A 22,593-nucleotide genomic window follows, 5' to 3' on the forward strand; every position below is an offset into this window, starting at 1 on the left:
GAAAGAAAGAAAGAAAGAAAGAAAGAAAGAAAGAAAGAAAGAAAGAAGAAAGATAATAATTAAATACAATAAAATTAAAATCCCATAGTTTATAAATCATACTATTAACATATATAACTTTATATACTTTCTTTTATGCTTTTACACATTATGCTTTAAAGAGCATTGTTTAAATATTATAATCTAGTATAAAAATAGATTGAGGGGCGCCTGGGTGGCTCAGCCTTTAAGCATCTGCCTTCGGCTCAGGTCATGATCCCAGGGTCCTGGGATTGAGCCCGGCATCGGGCTCCCTGCTCGGCGGGAAGCCTGCTTCTCCCTCTCCCACTCCCCCTGCTTGTGTTCCTTCTCTTGCTGTGCCTCTCTCTGTCAAATAAATAAATAAAATCTTATAAAAAAATAAAAATAGATTGAAAATTAAAATTGCTAGGACTTAGAATTATAGATTCCATGTATACTTACTTATATTAAAATATCAAATTTTACAAATTACCTCTTTATTTCTGAAGTTTTATGTATAATCAGTAAAAGTAATACAAGAGTTTGCTAGAAAAGTGAACTGATATGCATTGCACTGGGGGAAGCAGGGTTTATTCCTCTCTATTCATCCTCAACAATGGGGCCACCACCTTAGGCGGATCTCAGCTCTTCCCCAGACATGAGGCAGTGGCTCTCACCATTGTTGTCATGGCCCTACCAGCTGCCCCACTGCAAGTCCAAAGCTCTGGGCTTCACTGTAGTAGCAGGGACAACAGCAGGTGGATGGAGTTTGGGAAAAAGGTGGAAGCTAAAGACACAAAGAAATGGAAAAATGTTCCATGCTCATGGATTGGAAGAACAAATAATTGTGAAGATGTCAATGCTACCTAGAGCAATCTACACATTCAATGCAATCCCCATCAAAATACCATCCACTTTTTTCAAAGAAATGGAACAAATAATCCTAAAATTTGTATGGAACCAGAAAAGACCCCGAATAGCCAGAGGAATGTTGAAAAAGAAAAGCAAAGCCGGCGGCATCACAATTCCGGACCTCCAGCTCTATTACAAAGCTGTCATCATCAAGACAGCATGGTACTGGCACAAAAACAGACACATAGATCAATGGAACAGAATAGAGAGCCCAGAAATGGACCCTCAACTCTATGGTCAACTCATCTTCGACAAAGCAGGAAAGAATGTCCAATGGAAAAAAGACAGTCTCTTCAACAAATGGGGTGTTGGGAAAACTGGACAGCCACATGCAGAAGAATGAAACTGGACCATTTCCTTACACCACACACAAAAATAGACGCCAAATGGTTGAAAGACCTCAGTGTGAGACAGGAATCCATCAAAATCCTAAAGGAGAACACAGGCAGCAACCTCTTTGACATCAGCCACAGCAATTTCTTCCTAGAAACATCACCAAAGGCAAGGAAAGCAAGGGCAAAAATGAACTACTGGGACTTCATCACGATAAAAAGCTTTTGCACAGCAAAAGAAACAGTCAACAAAACCAAAACACAACTGATAGAATGCGAGAAGATATTTGCAAATGACATATCAGATAAAGGGCTAGTATCCAAAATCTATAAAGAACTTATCAAACTCAACACCCAGAGAATAATCCAGTCAAGAAATGGGCAGAAGACATGAACAGACATTTCTCCAAAGAAGACATCCAAATGGCCAACAGGCACATGAAGAAGTGCTCAACATCACTCGGCATCAGGGAAATCCAAATCAAAACCTCAATGAGATACCACCTCACACCAGTCAGAATGGCTAAACTTTAACAAGTCAGGAAAGGACAGATGTTGGCGGGGATGCGAAGAAAGGGGAACTCTCCTACACTGTTGGTGGGAATGCAGGCTGGTGCAACCACTCCAGAAAACAGTATGGAGGTTCCTCAAAAAGTTGAAGATAGAGCTACCATACGATCCAGCAATTGCACTACTGGGTATTTACCTCAAAGATACAAATGTAGGGATCCAAAGGGGTATGTGCACCCCGATGCTTATAGCAGCAATGTCCACAATAGCCAAACTGTGGAAAGAGCCATGATGTCCATTGACAGATGAATGGATAAAGCAGATGTGCTATATATATATATATATATATATATATATATATATACAATGGAATATTATGCAGCCATCAAAAGGAATGAGATCTTGCCATTTGCAACGACGTGGATGGAACTGGAGGATGTTATGCTGAGCGAAATAAGTCAATCAGAGAAAGACCTGTATCATATGACCTCACTGAAATGAGGAATTCTTAATCTCAGGAAACAAACTGAGGGTTGCTGGAGTGGGGGGTGGGGTGGGAGGGATGGGGTGGCTGGGTGATAGACACTGGGGAGGGTATGTGCTATGGTGAGTGCTGTGAATTGTGCAAGTCTGTTGAATCACAGATCTGTATCTCTGAAACATATAATACATTGTATGTTAAAATAAAAAAGAAGAAGATAGCAGGAGGGGAAGAATGAAGGGGGGGAAATCGGAGGGGTAGATGAACCATGAGAGACGATGGACTCTGAGAAACAAACTGAGGGTTCTAGAGGGGTGAGGGGGTGGGGGGATGGTTAGCCTGGTGATGGGTATTAAAGAGGGCACGTTCTGCATGGAGCACTGGGTGTTATACGCAAACAATGAATCATGGAATATTACATCAGAAACTAATGATGTGATATATGGTGATTAACATGACAATAAAAGAAATTTAAAAAAAAAAAAGGCGGAAGCTAAATTGTAGCTACTTCCAGCACAAGCCAGCACTGTGTCTTCCCTAAAGGTACTGAAAAGCTGCCTTCCACCAAGCTTCCCTTTCTAAGCCTATTCTCCAAACAACAGCCATGGTAAATTTTATAAACAAAATAAAATTCTGTCGCTCCCTGGCTTAAAATATTCTTGAGGCTTCCCACTGTACTTAGAATAACAGACTCCTCACAGGACGGCCTCGCACATGCTACGAAATGTGCTTACTCTCTGCCGACAACACTGTCTCAAGCCACCTTTCTCTTTCTTGACCACTCAGGTACCTTTCGCTCCTGAAGGTTTATTACTTGCCATTATTCTTTTGTCAAAATTCCAATACAGTTAATATGCAGTGCTGCATTAGTGTCCGGTGTACAATATAGAGATTCAGCACTTCCATACATCACCTGGTGCTCATCCCAAGTGCATCCCTTCATCCCCATCACCTGTGTCCCCCATCTCCCCCACCCACCTTCCCTCTGTAACCATCAGTGTGTTCTCTAGGGTCAAAAGTCTGTTTCTTGGTTTGTTTCTCTCCTCTCTCTTTCCCCCCACCTCCTTTGTATTTCCATTTGTTTTGTTTCTTAAGTTCCACACAGGAGTGAAATCATATGGTATTTGTCTTTCTCTGACTGACTTATTCTGTTCAGCATTATACTCTCTAGCTCCATCCACATCGTTGCAAACACTTGCCATTATTTTTGATTACTGTTCTCAATCAATGTCTGGGGAATGAGTGAATGTGAATAAATACATGAAAGAATGGATGAATCAATCAATCATTCCACAAATAGGCACTGGCAATCCTGACAATCTACTATACACAGGCACTCTTCTAGACAGAAAAGATGCTAGGGAATTAACAGAATAAAGTTCCAGGCTTCAAGGAACTTACATTCTAGGTGGAAGAAAATAAATAAGTGAATATTATAGTGTGACAGGTGGTGATAGGTGCTATGCAGAAAAGGGAGCAGGGAAGGCTAACAGCCAAGACCTTTGGAGGGAGAGAATTACCCTTTTAAATAGGATGGACAGGGGGCGCCTGGGTGGCTCAGTCGTTAAGCGTCTGCCTTCGGCTCAGGTCATGATCCTGGGGTCCTGGGATCGAGTCCCACATCGGGCTCCCTGCTCAGCAGGAAGCCTGCCTCTCCCTCTCCCACTCCCCCTGCTTGTGTTCCTGCTCTAGCTATCTCTCTCTCTGTCAAATAAATAAATAAAATCTTAAAAAAAAAAAAAAAGGATGGACAGGGAGGGAAGGCTTCAGTGGCATGGGACATCTGAACAGACTCCAATGGAACCTAATACCTTTTCCCCTGGAATCAGCCTACCCTCTCCTACCTTCCTTATCAGGGACTGCTAATTATCCACCACCTCGCTCTGCTTCTGACCTAAAAGCAGGCTCTAGTCCACGCAGGCCCCAAAAAATGAAGTACGAAGGATGACTTGTCTCAAGGTGCAATACATACCAAAAAGAATAAGACACTACTTTTTAGAGATCCAAACACCATTATGGGTCCCAGGCAGAGGGCAGTGGACATCAGGTGAGCAATGGAGATGTAGCTCAGGTCTGTCTCAGAAGTGAGCCCCAGTGGGTTTTCAAACACCTGTGGTAACTACAGTTTTAGAATGCACTTTTGGAACAGGCATCCTCGGAAACTGACAGAATTCCACCCTGAAGGATCCCCACTGAAAAGGAGTGAAGATGTGAGACTTGCAGAAATCTGGAGGAAGAGCTTTCCAAGCAGAGAGAACAAAAGGAATAACTAATGAACATGACCCCAAAGCGTCAAAATAGAAACCTACCAAGCATTCTTATGCTTTAGCACCAACTTCGAGAAGGACCTACTGTCCTCTTAGACTCTGACCTACTGCTGCCACTCCTTGTGTCCTCTCCAAAATCAGCTTCTCTGCTCCGTGTGTGCTCTGCTCCCACACCGCTGAGCCTCATGTACCCAGGGTCGGCTTCCCCCAGCCCCTTGAACCTGTGCATCCGACTTGCTTTGTTGCACTCACCCACGGTAAACCACTGGCCTCCTGCCCAAGTTTTGTGATTCTTTTTGCTAAAAGTTTATCTGGTTAGCAGTTATCATAACTTCCCAGTTATTCTCTAGCTGCAGATATTCTCCAAGTCCTACTCTTGTGCAGATACCACTGTGGGAGCGAAAGCTTGCACGAAAAAAATCACAAACACTCTGAAATTCTTTTTTTTTTTTTTTAAAGATTTTATTTATTTATTTGACAGAGAGAGAGAGAGCGTGAGAGAGGGAACACAAGCAGGGGGAGTGGGAGAGGGAGAAGCAGGCTTCCCGCGGAGCAGGGAGCCCGATGTGGGACCCGATCCCAGGACCCTGGGATCATGACCTGAGCCGAAGGCAGACGCTTAACGACTGAGCCACCCAGGCGCCCCAACACTCTGAAATTCTAATGCCTACCAAGCACGACAGCATTGTATGGGGCCACAAAAGCTCATGCTGTTCCTTTATCATCTGTAAACAAGATCCTATTTGATGACTGCCAGTTTTGAAGAATTCCAGAGAAAAGATTCTACTCTAACATGCCCTCTCTCTCCCTCACCACTAATTAGAACCATTTGTTTTGTATTTTTCCCCCCAAAGTCCTGGGAAAGAGCTTATCTGAGACTGAAGCTAACCCAAAGGAAAGCTAGGCTAAGAGAAACAAAGAGACTAAGTCATAATGACAGTTTGAATCCCTAGATTCAGACACACAAAAACCATCATGCCTAAAAACCTATCCATAGACATAGACTGTTCAAGAACCATTAAATCTCTGAACACTTCCTTTTTCTTCTGGGGAGGAGCACTTTAGCTAGCCTCAGGTGGGCTCCTAGTCACCCCATAGAAGAGTCCCTATAAAAATGATACACAGGTAGTTTCCTTTCTCTGACAACGTAATACTGAAAAGTACACCTGTTCATGGGACCTGTGTGCAGTGCTGAGAGGGAAGAACAGCTATTCACTGTCTCTGCTGGAAGGACTGGGTTGTCAGACAAGTGAGAACAAGAAGGCATGCCTCAATATGGGCAGTTCATTCTGGGGTTTCCTTTCGCCGAGTCTCTGAGCTTTCCTTTTCTCATTTATAGAACAGGAAGCTGAAGTGCACTGCCTTTAAAATACCTTGCCAGGTGCCTGGGTGGCTCAGTTGATGAGCGTCTACCTTCGGCTCAGGTCATGATTCCGGGGTCCTGGGATCCAGCCCCGCATCAGGCTCCCTGCTTGGCAGGAAGCCTGCTTCTCCCTCTCCCTCTGCCCCTGCTTGTGTTTCTACTCTCGCTATCTCTCTCTCTGTCAAATAAATAAATAAAATCTTTAAAAAAAATACCTTTCAACACTCACTGTCTATGATAATATATGACCTAGGATTTTCATTTTGTCATTAAGCTTCAAATTCTAATAGATGGGTTAGTACACCCTGCTTCCTTTGATTGCCAGTGACAACTGCATCATAAGAGCAAAATGTTTTATTATGGTTACTATTACATATTAATGTACTATTAACTCTCAAATATTAAAGCCCTATCTACATAGTGAATCATTCAAGCCGTAATATACTTAATATATAAATGTGAAGTAGTAAGCATAATGATTGTTGGGTTGTTGGCCTCCAGCCATCTTGCTTCTCAGGATGAGCATTACATAAGGAAAGGCAGAGGAAACACGTGGAGGTGAATGTCAAATAACACCCCTCCATGGCACTCTTTGGAAACAATGTGATGAAGGAAGCTTACTAAGGGATCGATTCAATTCAGTTAAATGAACTTTCAAGACCAAAGCTTCACTGAAAGAAAATCACAAGAGTATATTAATGAAGTTGCTCAGGGGCGTCTGGGTGGCTCAGTTGTTAAGCGTCTGCCTTCAGCTCAGGTCATGGTCCCAGGGTCCTGGGATCGAGCCCCACATCGGGCTCCCTGCTCAGTGGGGAGTCTGCTTCTCCCTCTCCCACTCCCCCTGCTTGTGTTCCCTCTCTCGCTGTCTCTCTCTGTCAAAAAAAAAAAAAAAAAATCTTAAAAAAAAAGCAACTGGTATTTGCACAGCATTTTAACTTCACAAAGTCCTTTCAATGCCTTTATTCTACACAAGACCCCATCCAAAGCATATACGGAGTATCACTGAGACTTTCATAATTCAAGAAGTTAGAATTCTCAGGTAGAATGAGCTGGGCAATGCATAACTTCTCGAACCTTAGAATCCAATTGGATGCTGTCACCTTCATTTTCTGTTCCACACTAATTTTCAAGTAGAGCTTGCTTTCCATTACAGCAACTTCTGAAAACATGGGTTTGCAAAGATGTGACTTCACTGAAAGGATTGCAGTGACCAAATAGTGGAACTGTGAACTCTGTCAAGCTCTGTCTGACGGATATCATTGTGTTTCCCATAGAACTTTTTTTTTCCTCCCCATAGAACTTTCATGGGTCCTGAGCCACTCTTGTCGGTTTGCTGTGATGCCCAAGAGCACTTGGAACAGTTAGGGAACTAGGGGGACAGTGACTCCATCACCTAGAGGGGAGTAATGTTTTATGAGATATGATGGTAACAAGTGGAGCAGTACTAATCCTTGGTGATAGCTGGTTTAGCCCAGAAAACAAATGCTCCCAGACTTGCTAAAATGAATTAAGTATTTAAACAGAGATGGGAAAACCACTTCACCAGGAGAGGTTAGACGCAATTCAAGAATGAAATGAGAACTTGAACGGTGTGAAGTCTGTGATCCCTGCTGGCCTGAGAGCCCATGATTCCATGAGGGATCACTGGCCTGTCCTGAAGGGCTAGGACAATTTACTAGAAAACATGATGAGACAAGGGCTGGATAAACACAGAACAGTGTGCAAAAACAGCTTTTAGTTTTTAGTATAATCCTATAATTGAATAATATCTTCTCATTCTTTAAATTTTTCCTATTTCTTTTACAACTTATCTTTTTTTGTAATTTATTTTTGACATAATTTCAAACTTACAAAAAACCGCAAGAATACAAAAAACTCCTCGATGCCATCGATATTGACATTTTGTCCTATTTGCTTTCTCATTCTCAGTTAATTCTGCCTTCCTTCCTCTTTACCTATTATCTATTATTCTATCTACACACACACACACACACCATAGTCATAAAGTTTTTTCTGAATATGTGAGAACATGTTGGTGTGCTCTTTACCCCACAATTCACTGTGTATTTCCTAAGAAACAGAATATTCTCTTACATAGTTATAACATAGTTACCTTGATTAGAAATTTTAACATTGCCACAACAATATTGGCTAATTAAAACTCCACATTCAAATGCCAATAACATCCTTATAGTTATCCATCCTGCTGGGCCAGGGTCAAATCCCAGATCACATATGGCATTTGGTTGTCATGCCTATTTGGTATACTTCAATGTGGAACAATTCCACAGTCCTTCCCCTGTGTTTCTTGAACCTGATGTTTTGTATAATGTGGGTCAGGTAGGATTCGTCTGATGTTTTCTCAAGATTAGAATCAGGTTTGCATTTTTGGTAACAGTACAGTGGAAGTGCTGGGGCCAGAACTCTATCACCCTCCTGTATTTGGTATTTGGCATTCCACTGGGAAGAAGAGTTTTCCATTCTTCTCATTCATTCATTCATTTATATGAGTCTGGACTCACAGATTCTTATTTTATTCCATAGGTTACCATCCATTAATATTGTCACATATGCATTTTGATTCTCCCATTATCCCAGATTTGACCAGCAGGAATCCCCTCAAGATAGCTCCTGTATCCCTCTGACATTCTTCATGATTCTTACAACACTTTCTTACTTTCTCATCGCGTATTTTGCCAGCCCTGGTATTAGCCATTTCTGTTTCTCAAAGAAATACAAGTTCCTTTCAATGGAGAGGGGTATTTAAAATTTAAGCACAGGAGTTGTATGGGCCACTGCTGGCAAGGCCTTAGGCCTCTCATTTATGTGAACAGTGTATAGAGGAGAAGCCCTCATATAAATATATATACGTATATACAAATGGGTAATTCTGTATTTATCTATATGTATGTATAGGGATAATAAAAACTAGGAATTCATACTAATACCTCTAGTTCCAGCTAACAATTCAGCGTGCATTCTAATACTCCCCATTTCCATATTTGTAATTCCCTCTTGCAACAGTGAGAAATCTTACTGACAAGAGCCTTAATATATTTATACCCCTTCTCAGGCCTAGAATATACATAAGTAGTTTCAGAAATGCTAAGCCATACCACTGAAAGCAGCAAACCTAAGGTGTCAATATTCTTTTAGATTTTTAGGTAAATTAAAGAAACACTAAAATGTGAAATTCATTAAACTCTGACAAGTAGATAAATCCTTATAACATATATACTTATTAAGACATACAAAATCAACATACAGAAATCATTTCTATGCACTAACAACAAGCTATTTACAATAGCATCAAAAAATAATAAAATATTTGGGAATAAATTTAACCAAGGAGATATAAGATATGTAGACTGAAACTTATAAAAATTGAAAAATGAAAGAGAAGAAGACACAAAATAAATGGAAAGAAATTCCATGTTCAGGGATTGGAAGAATTAATACAGTTAAAATGTCAATAGTATCCAAAGGGATCTATCTAGTCACAATGCAATCCCTATCAAAATTCCAAGTTTTGTTTTTTTTTTTTTTCCACAGAAAGAGAAAAAACAACCCTAAAATTTGTTTGGAACCACAAAGACCCTGAAAATCCAAAGCAATCTTGAGAAAAAAGAGCAAAACTAGAAGCATCACACTTCCTGATTTCAAACTGTATCATTATAAGGCTCTAGTAATCAAAGTAATATGGTACTGGCATAAAAAGAGATACAAAGATGAATGGAATAGAACAGAGAACTCAGAAATACAGCCATGCATATACAGTCCACTTATCTTTAAGAAGGGCACCAAGAATATACAATGTGGAAAGGACAGTCTCTTCAATAAATGGTGCTGGGGAAACTGGATATCCACATGCAGAAGAATGAAACTGGACCCTTATCTTTCAGCATGCACAAAACCAACTCAAATGAATTAAAGACTTACATTTAAGACCTGAAACTGTAAAACTCCTAGAGGAAATCACAAGGAAAACACAGTTCCTTGACACTGGTCTTGGCAATGATTTTTTGGATATGATATCAAAAGCACAGGCAACAAAGGCAAAAATAAACAAGTGGGATTTTATCTAACTAAAAAGCTCTACACAGCAAAGGAAACTGTCACCAAAATGAAAAGCCAAACCACAGAATGGAGAAAATATTTCAAACCACTTATCTGATAAAGAAGTAATATCTAAGATATGAAAACAAAAAACAAAAAACAACCCCACTCATACACCTGAATAGAAAAATAATCCCAAATGACTCAATTAAAAAATGGGCAGAGGGGCTGAACAGACATTTTCCAAAGAAGACATACAAATGGCCAACAGGTGCAGGAAAAGGTGTTTAATATCACTAATCATCAGGAAAATGCAAATCAAAATCACAATGAGATATCACCTCACACTTGTTAGGATGGCTATCATCACAAAGATGAGAGAGAACAAGTGTCGGTAGGGGTGTGGAGAAAAGGGAGCCCTTGGGTACCAGGGGTGAGAATGTGAACTGATGCTGTTACTATGGAAAACAGCACGGAGGTTTCTCAAAAAATTAAAACCAGAACTATCAAATAATCCAGCAATCTTTTTTCTGGGTATATGTTTGAGGGAAATGAAATCACTATCTCAAAGAGATATCTGCACCTATGTTCAGTCCAGCATTTTTCACAATAGCCAAGATATGGAAATAACCGAAGTGTCTGTCAACAGATGAATGTATAAAGAAAATGTCACACACACACACACACACACAATTGTGTATGTATATATAATATATATACATACATAAATATATGCATAATTTATATATAATTTTGTGTAGCATTTGTGTGTGTGTATGTGTGTGTGTGTATATATATATATATATATATATATATATATATATATATATATATATATGGCATTAGAATATTGTGTTCAGCCCTAAAAAATGGAGGAAATCCTGCTATTTGTGGTAACATGGATGAACCTAGAGGGCATTATGCTAAGTAAAATAAACTAGATACAGAAAGACAAACACTGTATTACCTCACTTACATGTGGAATCTAAAAAGGCAAACTCATGGAAGTATAGATTAGATTGGCAGGTGTCAGGGGCTGGTGTGTGGAGAAAATGGGGAGAAGTCAGTCGAAGGTTACAAACCTTTCTGGTGGGATGCAAACTGGTGCAGCCACTGTGGAAAACAGTATGGAGGTTTCTCAAAAACTTAAAAATAGAATTACCATATGATCCAGTAATTCCATTATTGAGTAGTTACCTAAAGTTTATGAAAACACTAATTTGAAAAGCTATATATGCACCCTTATATTTATTGCAGCATTATGTACAACAGCCAAGTGTCCATGAACAGATCAATGGACAAAGAAGATGTGGTGTGTGTGTGTGTGTGTGTGTGTGTAATATTACTCAGCCATAAAATAGAATGAAATCTTAACATTTACAACAACATGGATGGATCTAGAGGGTACAGTGCTAAGTGAAATAAGTCAGTCAGAGAAAGACAAATACCATATGATTTCACTCATATGTGGAATTTAAGAAACAAAACAAACAAGCAAAGAAAAAAAGAGACTCTTATATACAGAGAACAAACTGATGATTACCAGAGGAGAGGTGGGTGGGGGGGATGGGTGAAACAGATGATGGGGATTAAAGGAGACACTGTGATGAGTAAAGGTGATGTACAGAACTACTGAATCACTATATTGTACACCTGAAACTAACATAACACTGTATGCTAATTATACTGGAATTAAAATTTTTAAAAAAGATTATTAAAAAAGAGAGAGGACCTTAGAAATTAAAACAGACATAGAGACATATCAATCCAATGCCACATGTACCCTTTTAAGGATCCTAATTCGAACAAAACAACTGTAAAAAGAATCTTTTCAGAGAGTTGAGAAAAACTGAATCTGGCCCAAGTATTAAGATATTGTTAAGTGTGATTATTGTCAGGCATGAAAACGGCACGTAATTGAGATTTATTTTTTTATGTCATTTCCTATTAGAAATCTATACTGAAGTCTTTATGGCTGAAATTACATGCTGACTGAGATCTGCTTTAAACTACACCAGCAAGCTAATGCAACAGGAATAGCAAAATGATCATCACTGAAGCGGGATGACAGGTACATGGTGGTCAACATGCAATTCTCTCTACTTGTATGCAGAGAAAATGTCTATGAACAAAAGTTAAAACGGAAGGAAAGGAAGAAAGCAATAAGAGGCTCAGGAAAGCACCGATCCCTCCACTGCTCATTTACTGAGCAGCTTTTCTGTGTGTCCAAAAGTGACTGAAACGATCTACCCTGTGTGATTTAAGAAAGCAAAGCACTCAAAGGCTGCATGGGCATTCAGTGGTTAAGTGACAATCCCAGACAATGATAGGAGGTCACTTCATATCTGTGATTAACTTCTACATGAATAACTGTGGAATAATAAATATATATATATATATAGGGAAAAAAAGATTATAAACTTTCAGTTGTAAGATGAAAAAGTTCTAGGACCTGATGTACAGGATGGTGCCTACAACTAAAAAGACTGTAGTGTATACCTGAAAACTGCTGAGGTAGATCAGTGCTCTCACCACACCCACACCCCCAACACACACCCCAAGTGTGTGGGTGACAGGCGTGCTCATTAACTTGATCGCAACAATCACTTCACAATGCACACCTCTACCACGTGGTGTACACTAAAATGGACACTTACATATATACAATTATTATTTGTCAAAAATAAAAAATAATTTTTAAAAGAAATAATTTTAATAATAAACATCTCCACAATAATGATAATAATAGAGGACACAGAACATTTAATCTCTTTATAAAATCTCTCCCATAATCCTTAATCACCCCCTGCCCCCAAGACAGCCACTATTTCTGACTTCTTTCCACCACAGATTAGCCTTACTTTGGTTTTAGAATTTTATCGAAATGGACTGATAAAATACAGTTTCAAACCCTGCTTTACCTGCTTGACATAGTATCACTGAGATTCATGCATGTTGCTGTGTGTTCCAGTACTTTGCTCCTTTCTATTGCTAGTTGCATTCTGTTGCATGAATAAAGACAAATGATATGTTTATCCATTCTACCACCGTTGATCATTTGGGATGTTTATGTTTTCCAGCTCTGGGCTATTAAGAATAAAGCTACGATGAACATCTTTCTGTTTTCAGTTATCTTAGGCAACTACATAAGAGTAGTAAAATTCGTGAGTCAGAAAGTAAATGTATGCTTAACTTTACAAGAAACTGCCAAACTTTTACAATACTACATATTAAGGACAATGTTACCAAAATGATTTAGATATTTTAGATTAAAATAAATGATAGAGGTCATTTATGTTACACAAACATCACTGGTGGAAAAATTCTAACTATTCTAAGAATGAGCGATCACAAGGAAGAAAGAGTTATGGAAGGCTGTGAACCTCAAAGACAGACAAAGAGAATGGGGGTACGTAGCAAAGAGGGTGCTGCTGACCCTTTTGCAAATGCTTATTTTAAAAAGTTTTAAAATCCTGAATATAGCCAAGGGACTAGGGCACTCATCCTGAACTTACCCTAATACTACAGGAAAAAAAAAAAAAAAAAAAAAAGGAAAGAAAAGCAGCAGCAGCTAGTTGCCTTTACTTGCTCTGCTATGTAACTGGGCACAGAGGAAATGCTACACATAGAGTTGTTTCAAAGTGTGGTACAGGGTAGGAAGGCAGGTGCACCAGCAGCTCAGCGTGCAAGCTCAGAGGAAGCATTTCACAGAAAGCTAGGAAGGGTACAGAACCTTGGAGGCCACGGGAGACCAGCACAGTAGGATACAAGGTGAGACAGTGAATCCCTGTTAAAAGTGGTGGAGGCCAGCTGCTGGGATTCTGTAAGTCAGGTATTCTTAAAAACAGGTTAGCTCGACACAAGGAAACAGAAATAATAAAAACTTAATATTCCTGAAGAACATTACTGTAAGTTTCCAAAGAGGTTTCTATAATGTTAACTGATATTAACTAATTTAATTTAGGAAGAAAAAGGTCCATGAGATGAAAGGGCTTTTCTTTTTTTTAATTTTTATTTTTATTTTTATTCTTATGTTAATCCCCATACATTACATCATTAGTTCTAGATGAAGTGTTCCATGATTCATTGTTTGTGCAAAACACCCAGTGCTCCATGCAGAATGTGCCCTCCTCAATACCCACCACCAGGCTAACCCACCCTCCCACCCCCCTCCCCTCTAGAACCCTCAGTTTGTTTCTCAGAGTCCATCGTCTCCCATGGTTCGTCTACCCCTCCGATTTCCCCCGCTTCATTCTTCCCCTCCCGCTACCTTCTTCTTCTTCTTCTTCTTTTTTTCTTAACATAGATTGCATTATTTGTTTCAGAGGTACAGATCTGAGATTCAACAGTCTTGCACAATTCACAGCGCTTACCAGAGCACATACCCTCCCCAGTGTCTATCACCCAGTCACCCCATCCCTCCCACCCCACCCCCCACTCCAGCAACCCTCAGTTTGTTTCCTGAGATTAAGAATTCCTCATATCAGTGAGATCATATGATACATGTCTTTCTCTGTTTGACTTATTTCGCTCAACATAATACCCTCCAGTTCCATCCACGTCGTTGCAAATGGCAAGATCTCATTCCCTTTGATGGCTGCATAATATTCCATTGTATATATATACCACATCTTCTTTACCCATTCATCTGTCGATGGACATCTTGGCTCTTTCCACAGTTTGGCTACTGTGGACATTGCTGCTATAAACATCGGGGTGCACGTACCCTTTCGGATCCCTACTTTTGTATCTTTGGGGTAAATACCCAGTAGTGCAATTGCTGGATCATATGGTAGCTCTACTTTCAACTTTTTGAGGAACCTCCATACTGTTTTCCAGAGTGGCTGCACCAGCTTGCATTCCCACCAACAGTGTAGGAGGGTTCGAAAGGGCTTTTCTTAATAATAATTTAGGAAAAAGGAATCCATGAGAAAAAACAGTTTTAAATCACTGATGGATACAGCAAGCATTTCTAGTAAGTTTAAGGCTGCTAGCAGAAAAGGATTCACTTATCAGGGCAGATGAATAATAAAGTTAAGGAAACAAAAGATGTATCTAAGTGCTTAACCCAATAGATGTATTTCTGAATGTCAGTATGTAATTAAGTCTTTTTTAAGCAAATATTTCCTCAGCAGTATGTCAAGCACTATTACAGGTATCAGATAAAGCTCCTACTCTCATGGAGTTTAAATGCTAGTTGGGGAAAATAGATAAAAAGCTATCAGCTCAGCTTTAGAGGGGAGGAGGGTGGGGGGAATGGGTTAGCCTGGTGATGGGTATTAAGGAGGGCACGTACTGCATGGAGCACTGGGTGTTATACGAAAACAATGAATCGTGGATCACCACATCAAAAACTAATGATGTATTGTATGGTGACTAACATAACATAATAAAATAAAATTTTTTAAAAAAGCAAAAAAAAAAAAAAGAAGGTATCAGCTCGTGATAACATCTATGACAAAATAAAAACATTTTTATGACTTTGTTGCCATTTTAATTTAATGAACTGTAATCCAGGAGGAAGTGAATTCTATGTGCAGCAACTCTATGACTAGATCATTAGTATATTCTTTTTCATACAATAAAGAAATGTGCCTTTAATCAGCTTTTGACTCCGTGGACTAAGAGCAGCTATGTGTATGGGCTTAATATAGTCCCTCTGTAGTTAGTACTTCTCAAAGTCTATCCTCTAAAACAGAGCTGCGGTTGCCAAGAACTGTCTGACAAAATAGGTATTAATATAAAATCTTGCAAAAGAGGAATGTGTTTAGTTTCCACTTTAAAATTTGTTTTTCGTAACAGTTTGATACTGCTGTTTAGATGAAACAATGCCTGCCCTAGTGATTAATAGGATGGATCAGCAAAATCTTCCACAGGCAGATGATTCATGTGTTGAATCTATTGTTAAGATTATGGGCTTCATCTTAAATACAAGCAAACAAAAGCCGCTGTCTTTAAATGGTCAGTATGAAATATTTCCATATAGCAGAATGATGCACTTCGGTTATATAATTCTTTCAGGAAGCCAAGATGCTTAGAACTGATACTCCACACAGGTTTCTCAGGTTTCTGTCGCTATTGTTAATAACTAGCAGCAGCAAAGCCTCTGAAATGAAATTTAGGCTAAAACTAACCATACCACGCTTTATAAGAAACCTTATTTTGGGTTTCCATAAAACTCAGGTTGCCTAAAGCTATTTTGGCCTGTGTAATGAGGAAAACATGGACTTTGCTTGTAGGTGCCCCGTATTCCTCCCTAAGGTGGGGTGATTTTCCAATGTAATAAGAAATACTTGGGCTCTATGATATTCAAAATTCAAAATGCCAGCATTTCATTTTACCTGATGGGAACATTACATCTACTGCCTGTTCTTCTGGTTTCTCAGTCTTACAGATATGCTGATAATCAATGGGGACAGGCTACCTGCCTGCTCTCCAGATCCCTGTTTATAAGTATCATCATTAACTGTCCAAGGCCCACCTCTTAGCTGAAGTCTGATTAAAGGAAATTATACTCAGGAAGATTTTAAAGACATGCTTTCTGTCTGCTTCTCTGCATGTTCTGACTTCTATCCTTGGGCCACAGCACCATAGCCTGGGATTATCTACTAGAGGGAGGATATAGGTAACATGAGAAATTACTCCAGAAAATTCTAACATGTGCCTACGCTACTCCAGCCACCTGTATATTACTTCATTTACTTAACATTGAACCACATTTTAATATTATGCCTTTGAAACTAATGATTGATGTAAAATCAGATCTATACACAGATTTGCGTTTTTATGAAACTCAATAAAACTTTGCCCTGAAAAAAAATGGATCAGCACTCTTCCCTTAGAGAATAAGTGAAGTGCCTTCCCTTGGGTCATGCTTCACGTGTCTGGAATTGAAAGTCAAGTCTTCTGCTTATTCAGAGAAAAGTATTGACTACTCAAAAAATTTTTTTCTTGGGGCGCCTGGGTGGCTCAGTCATTAATAGTCTGCCTTCGGCTCAGGTCATGATCCCAGGGTCCTGGGATCGAGTCCCACTTCGGGCTCCCTGCTCAGTGGGAAGCCTGCTTCTCCCTCTCCCACTCCCCCTGCTTGTGTTCCCTCTCTCGCTGTGTCTCCCTCTGTCAAATAAATAAATAAAAATCTTTAAAAAAAAAAAATTTTTTTTTCTCTTCTTCTTCCACTGTTTTGTTGTTATACTTATTTTTCTGATAACCAATTTAAAGTCTTTTATAGATGATACGGTATGAAAAGAAATGGAAAATGAGTAAATGGGGCTCAGTTCTAAAGGAAAAGACTGATATGCCACAAGGAGGCTCCACAAGGCAGCGTCCGTCCAGTGTTCTTCCTTCCCTGTCCTGTATCAGCGCATTTCCTCTCTCCCGGATCACTCCCATAAATGCATGTGCACGTTGTCATTTACCCCTTTTTTTTAAATAAGAAAAAACATTTTAAAAACCAAACATTCCAGGAATTGAGGGGTGAACAAAATGAACAAAGAAGGTCAAAAGGTACACATGTCCACTTATAAAATAAGGAAGTCCCAGGGATGTCAGGTACAGCATGGTGACTACAGTTAACAATACTGTATTATGTGTTTCAAAGTTGCTAAGAGAGTAGATCTTTTTTTTTTTTTTTTTTTTAATTCATTTGAGACACAGAGGTACAGAGAGAGAGAGAGAAAGCATGAGCAGGGAGAGAGGCAGTGGGAGAGGGAGAAGCAGGCTCCTCGCTGAGCCAGGAGCCCGATGCGGGGCTCGATCCCAGGACCCTGGGATCATGACCTGAGCCGAAGGCAGACGCTTAACCATCTGAGCCACCCAGGCGCCCAAGAGAGTAGATCTTAAAAGACCTCATCACAAGACAAAAATGTGACTATGTGTGGTGATGGGTGTTCATTAGACTCACGAGGGTGATCACTTCGCAGCACTACAGATATTGAATCGCTGTGCATTGTGTCATACACCTGAACTAATAAAATGTCACATGTCGATTATAGCTCAGTAAAAAGAGTATTGATCCCCCTCCTATCTAGCTCCCCCACCTCTCTTTCCCCTCTCCCTTTTAAGGCAAAACTCCATAAAACGACTGTCTATATTCACTGCCTTCAGTTTCTCTTTTCTCTTCCTCAAACTCACTCTAATCGTTCCAATGAAACAGCTCTTATTAAGATTACCAACGACTTCAACATTGCCAAATCCACAGGGTAACTGTCAGCTCCCCTGAAATATGGGCAGCATTTGACGTGGTTGACTACTGTCTTTTACTTGACATACTGACTGCTACGCACATGCCCCGTGGTTCTCCCCTGACTCCTGGACACTTCTTTTCAGTCTTTGTAAGCCTTCCTCCTACCTCAGACTCCTAAATGTCCTGGCCCTGGGCTGGTCTTTACATTTTCTTCTCTATTTAAACCACACTCACTTCCTCTGTGATCTCATCCAGCCTTGCATCCTTACATCCCATTATATACTGGTGGTTCTTAAATCACCCATATCACTAATAAATCTCAAATTTGTATCTCTAATTCACTTCATTCACCTAAAGTCCAGACCCATATATCCAACCACTACCTCCTTAACATCTCTATCTAAAAATCTATTAGGTATCTCAAATAGCACATCCAAACCTGAGCACCTGATGACCTCGCCACCCCACAATGACTTCCTGCAAACACTCCCATCCATGTAATGGCATCCCATCTTCTCATTTGCTCAGGAAAACCGAAATGCCATCATTTCTCCTTTCTTATTTTATATAAGATGTGTGCATCTGGATTAATCAGCAACTCTTGTTAGCTCTACCTTCCAAATATATCTAGAATTGCATCTATCAATCCAAGCACTGCTCCTCACCTCCATTACCCGCTACCCAGGTCCAAATCATCTTCATCTCTTATAGGATTACTGCACTAACCTACTTGCCATTGCCTGGCAATGAAAAACTATTAAAGTGCTGCTGAATTTATTTACTTAGGATTTTCGCATTTATGTTTCCACTAGTAAAAATGGTTGGTAGTTTTTTTGTTTTTTATAATGCTCTAACTTTTGTGTCAGGAATAAACTTCCCTCCTAGAATGAGTTCTTTCTCTAACTTCTGAAATACATACTTTGTATTATGTAGAAATTATCTCCTCTTTAATGTTTGGTGGAATTACCCAGTAAAGCTTTTGGACATCATGCCATTTTAGGTGGTTTTCACTAATTTTTCAGATTTTTCATTGGTTAATAGTATGTTTAGATTTCTTAACTCTTCTTCAGTTTTGATAATTTAGAATTTCCTCAAAATTGGCCATTATGTCCAAATTTTCAAATGTATTAGTATACAGTATTTCCTATTAAATCATTCATAACTTCCATGTTTATAGTTATATTCCCTTTCTCATTCCTTAACATTTGTATTTTACTTCTTGAAGAGGTTGCCAAAGATAGTCTATTTTATTGATCCATTTAAGAAAATACCTTACATTAATAATCACATCTATATTTTTAAGTGTTGATCATTAAGTACTTCTCTTATTAATTGTCCCCTCTGCTTTTTAAAAGTTTATTTTTGGTGTTCTAATAATGAATATAAGAATATAAATTTTCATCCTGTTTTAGCTGCATCCTCTAAGTTTGGTCGACTTTATCCCCACTTTACATTTGAGGCTTTGAAAAGTTGTTTTATTAAAATGTCACCCAGATAAATAGTGGCAAAGTAGGAATTCAAATCTAAGTGTGATTTACACTGTATCAGACAAGCTCTTTTAAATGTATTATAACAAAAGGCACAGAGATGCAATTCACACAAAAGGAAATACACCTATTTAAGTATGAAAAGATTCTTATCTCTCTTTTTTTTTTAAGATTTTCACTGGGGCGCCTGGGTGGCTCCAGGGATTAAGCATCTGCCTTCTGCTCTGGTCATGATCCCGGGGTCTTGGGATCAAGCGGGGCATCGGGCTCCCTGCTCATCAGGGAGTGCTTCTCCCTCTCCCTCTGCCACTCCCTGCGGCTTGTGCTCTCTCTCTCCGTCAAATAAATTAATAAAATCTTTAAAAAAGTAAATAAAGAGGTGCGCACACCACTCCCTCTGCCTCTCCCTGTCCCCCTCCTAAACAAACAAACAAATAAATAAAAGCAAAAGACTATCCCAGGAGAAACAATCATTTAAAAGTTGTCATTCTAGGGACACCTGGCTGGCTCAGTCAGTGGAGTGTGTGGCTCTTGATCAAGCCCCACACTGGTTGTAGAGATAACTTAAAAATCTTAAAAAAAAAAAAGTTGTCCGTCTATAATCTTCCCCCTCTCACTTTGTTAAAGAACTAAATAAGATAAAAACAGAGAAACCAGGCAGTTGTGGCAGCCATGTGCCACCGATTTCAAGGCGACCTAATGCCAGTGAAACCTAATTGAAAACAGTCACCAAGGGCTTACTTAAAATTCCCCGTCCCAAGAAATGGCACTGTTGCATTAAGTTAATAACAAATGCTCTGGGGAAATTAATGACATAGGATCCCAAATGCATATGGTGAGCAGTGGATGCGAGTTCCCGCTGTTTATGCAGCAGGGCCCTGAATTTGGAAATACACTGAGAAATTCAAGGAAAGCAGGATTCACTAACAGAATTGAAGGTTCTTTCAGTTTTATGAAATCACTAGACTGGATGTAGTCGTACTGTTTACCAGGACAGGTTAAAATGAAAACGTTACAAAGAAATGTTGATTCCAATACAACAATTTGTTTCAGTCAACCTACAGACAAGTAACATAGGTCAATTTCTCCTGTGGGAATGTCCACCACTCTGTGCCCTCACTGTTCCCCTTGGCCACCTCCTACTGAATCGGTGTTGCTGAACATCACTAGCTAGCGTTCCAACACAGCATCCAACAGGACAATTCTAACAACATTTACATTTACAGTATGCAGAGACAAGGAAATTCTACCCATAAACACCAACCTAACACCATTCGAAGACAAACACATAAAAATAGAAGTCAACAAATAACTTCTCAACATATATCACAGCATTAGAAAAAGAAGAAAAACTACCCAAAATACACAGGTGTGAGAATCATGCTAGTATACCCAGGATAAAGCTACTTTGAGATGTGAGAGGAAGAATATTTGCAAAATGAATTTTAGGAAAGCAACCGCTTTCAAAAAAATTAAAGAATAATAATTGTACAATAAGCCTCCTGTCTTCAGGCTTCTGCCCTTGCTGTTCCACCTGCCTGAAATGCTCTTCCCCCAGCTCTCAGCAAGGTTCACGGCTTCACGCCCCTTCTGTCTTCCCTCAGTCACCTTCCTGGTGAGCTGCGCCCGGCTGCACATGCACACGCACCCAGCCCGCCGCCCCGCACCTCGCCGCCCCGCTGCCCTGCCGCCCCGACACCCCGCACCCCGCACCCTGGCTCTGTCTCTCCGGTGCTCATTACCACTGACCCAGTGCACGTGTTATTTACTTATTGTGTCTACTGCCTCCACCCCTCACACTGACGGAAACACTGTGATGGGAGAAGTTCTGTCCAGCTTCTTCCTCAGTGAGCCTAGAGGAGTGGGGATCAATTACTGTGTGGTGACTGAAGGACGATGTGTAATCAGAAAAATATAGCAGACTGCTCAGATATGCTGCTTTGTTTTGTTTTGTTTTGCTTTGAGTAGATTCCGTGCCCAGTGTGGAGCTCAACGCAGGGCTCGGACTCATGAGGCGGAGATCAAGACCTGAGCCGAGGTCAGGAGTTGGAGGCTTAACCAACTGACCACCCAGGTGCCCCAGGATATGCTGCTTTTAAGGCATCTGACATGGTATCTCACATTATTATTATGGGTGAAATCTCCATATGTAGCAATGCCCTGCTTATTTAATAAACTGAAAAGGGGCACAGGGAAAGAACTTGGAAATATTACTCAGATTTGTAGCTTCAAAACAGAAACAGAATGTTAGGTAACAGAAGTTAAGAATGAGGCTTTCCTCAAAGTGTTGGGATGGTTCCAAACAAGATAAAATGGAGCTTAAATAAATACACAGTCCTATAGTTTATTTTTTAAAAATCTGTTGACAAAGGAGTTTTCTTGGTTTTCCTCACGTTCCTGACTTTTCCTTCTGCATCTCCTTTGTGAACTTTTCCACGAAACAACTGGAGCGTCCAAAGTTCAGCGCTCAGACCTTTTCTCCCCATAGACAAACGGCCTAAGTGATGTTGTTTCGTCCCATGGCATTGTCTATATGCTACAGACCCAAATCCATCTACGTATCTAGCTACGGCCTTTCCTCTTGGCTCAACAGTGTAAGCACTTGCTTTCTAAGTATCTCCAATTTGATGCCTGGTAATTCCAGTTTCACTTGTTCAAGACTAACGTACAGAGTTCCCAGCCTCACTCGCCCACGTTCATCCAGCTGTAGATTTCTCCGCGCCACCCTTCATTTACAAAGTGCATGGTGCGACTTCAGAGATTCGAGATGGCAGCTCTGCTGAGAGCAACACCCCAATGTCTTCTGACTCTGCCTGTGTTTGCCTGTCAGAATCCCCTCTTTATCTTCCAACATCCCTTTCTAGCCTTTGCTGCTACTCCCAGTGGCTGCCAAAATTCCAGGCTGACCCCTCAAGCCCCCGCTATACCCTAAAGCACCCAGACTTGGGAACTTCCCAGTTGTGAGCTCTGTTAATAGTGGAGGTCTCCAGTAAAACCCTG

At 40.0% G+C, this 22,593-nt stretch overlaps 1 protein-coding gene across 5 annotated transcripts in view; it reads right to left on the bottom strand.

Annotated features, from left to right (window-relative positions):
• The window catches only part of LOC118001954 (cAMP and cAMP-inhibited cGMP 3',5'-cyclic phosphodiesterase 10A), a 292,816-nt gene that overhangs the window by 88,160 nt on the left and 182,063 nt on the right, over positions 1 to 22,593 (bottom strand). The window lies entirely within an intron of this gene.

The sequence above is a fragment of the Mirounga leonina genome, unplaced genomic scaffold, assembly GCF_011800145.1.
Source record: "Mirounga leonina isolate KUSES-001 unplaced genomic scaffold, KU_Mleo_1.0 Mir_55, whole genome shotgun sequence".
Classification (NCBI taxonomy): domain Eukaryota; kingdom Metazoa; phylum Chordata; class Mammalia; order Carnivora; family Phocidae; genus Mirounga; species Mirounga leonina.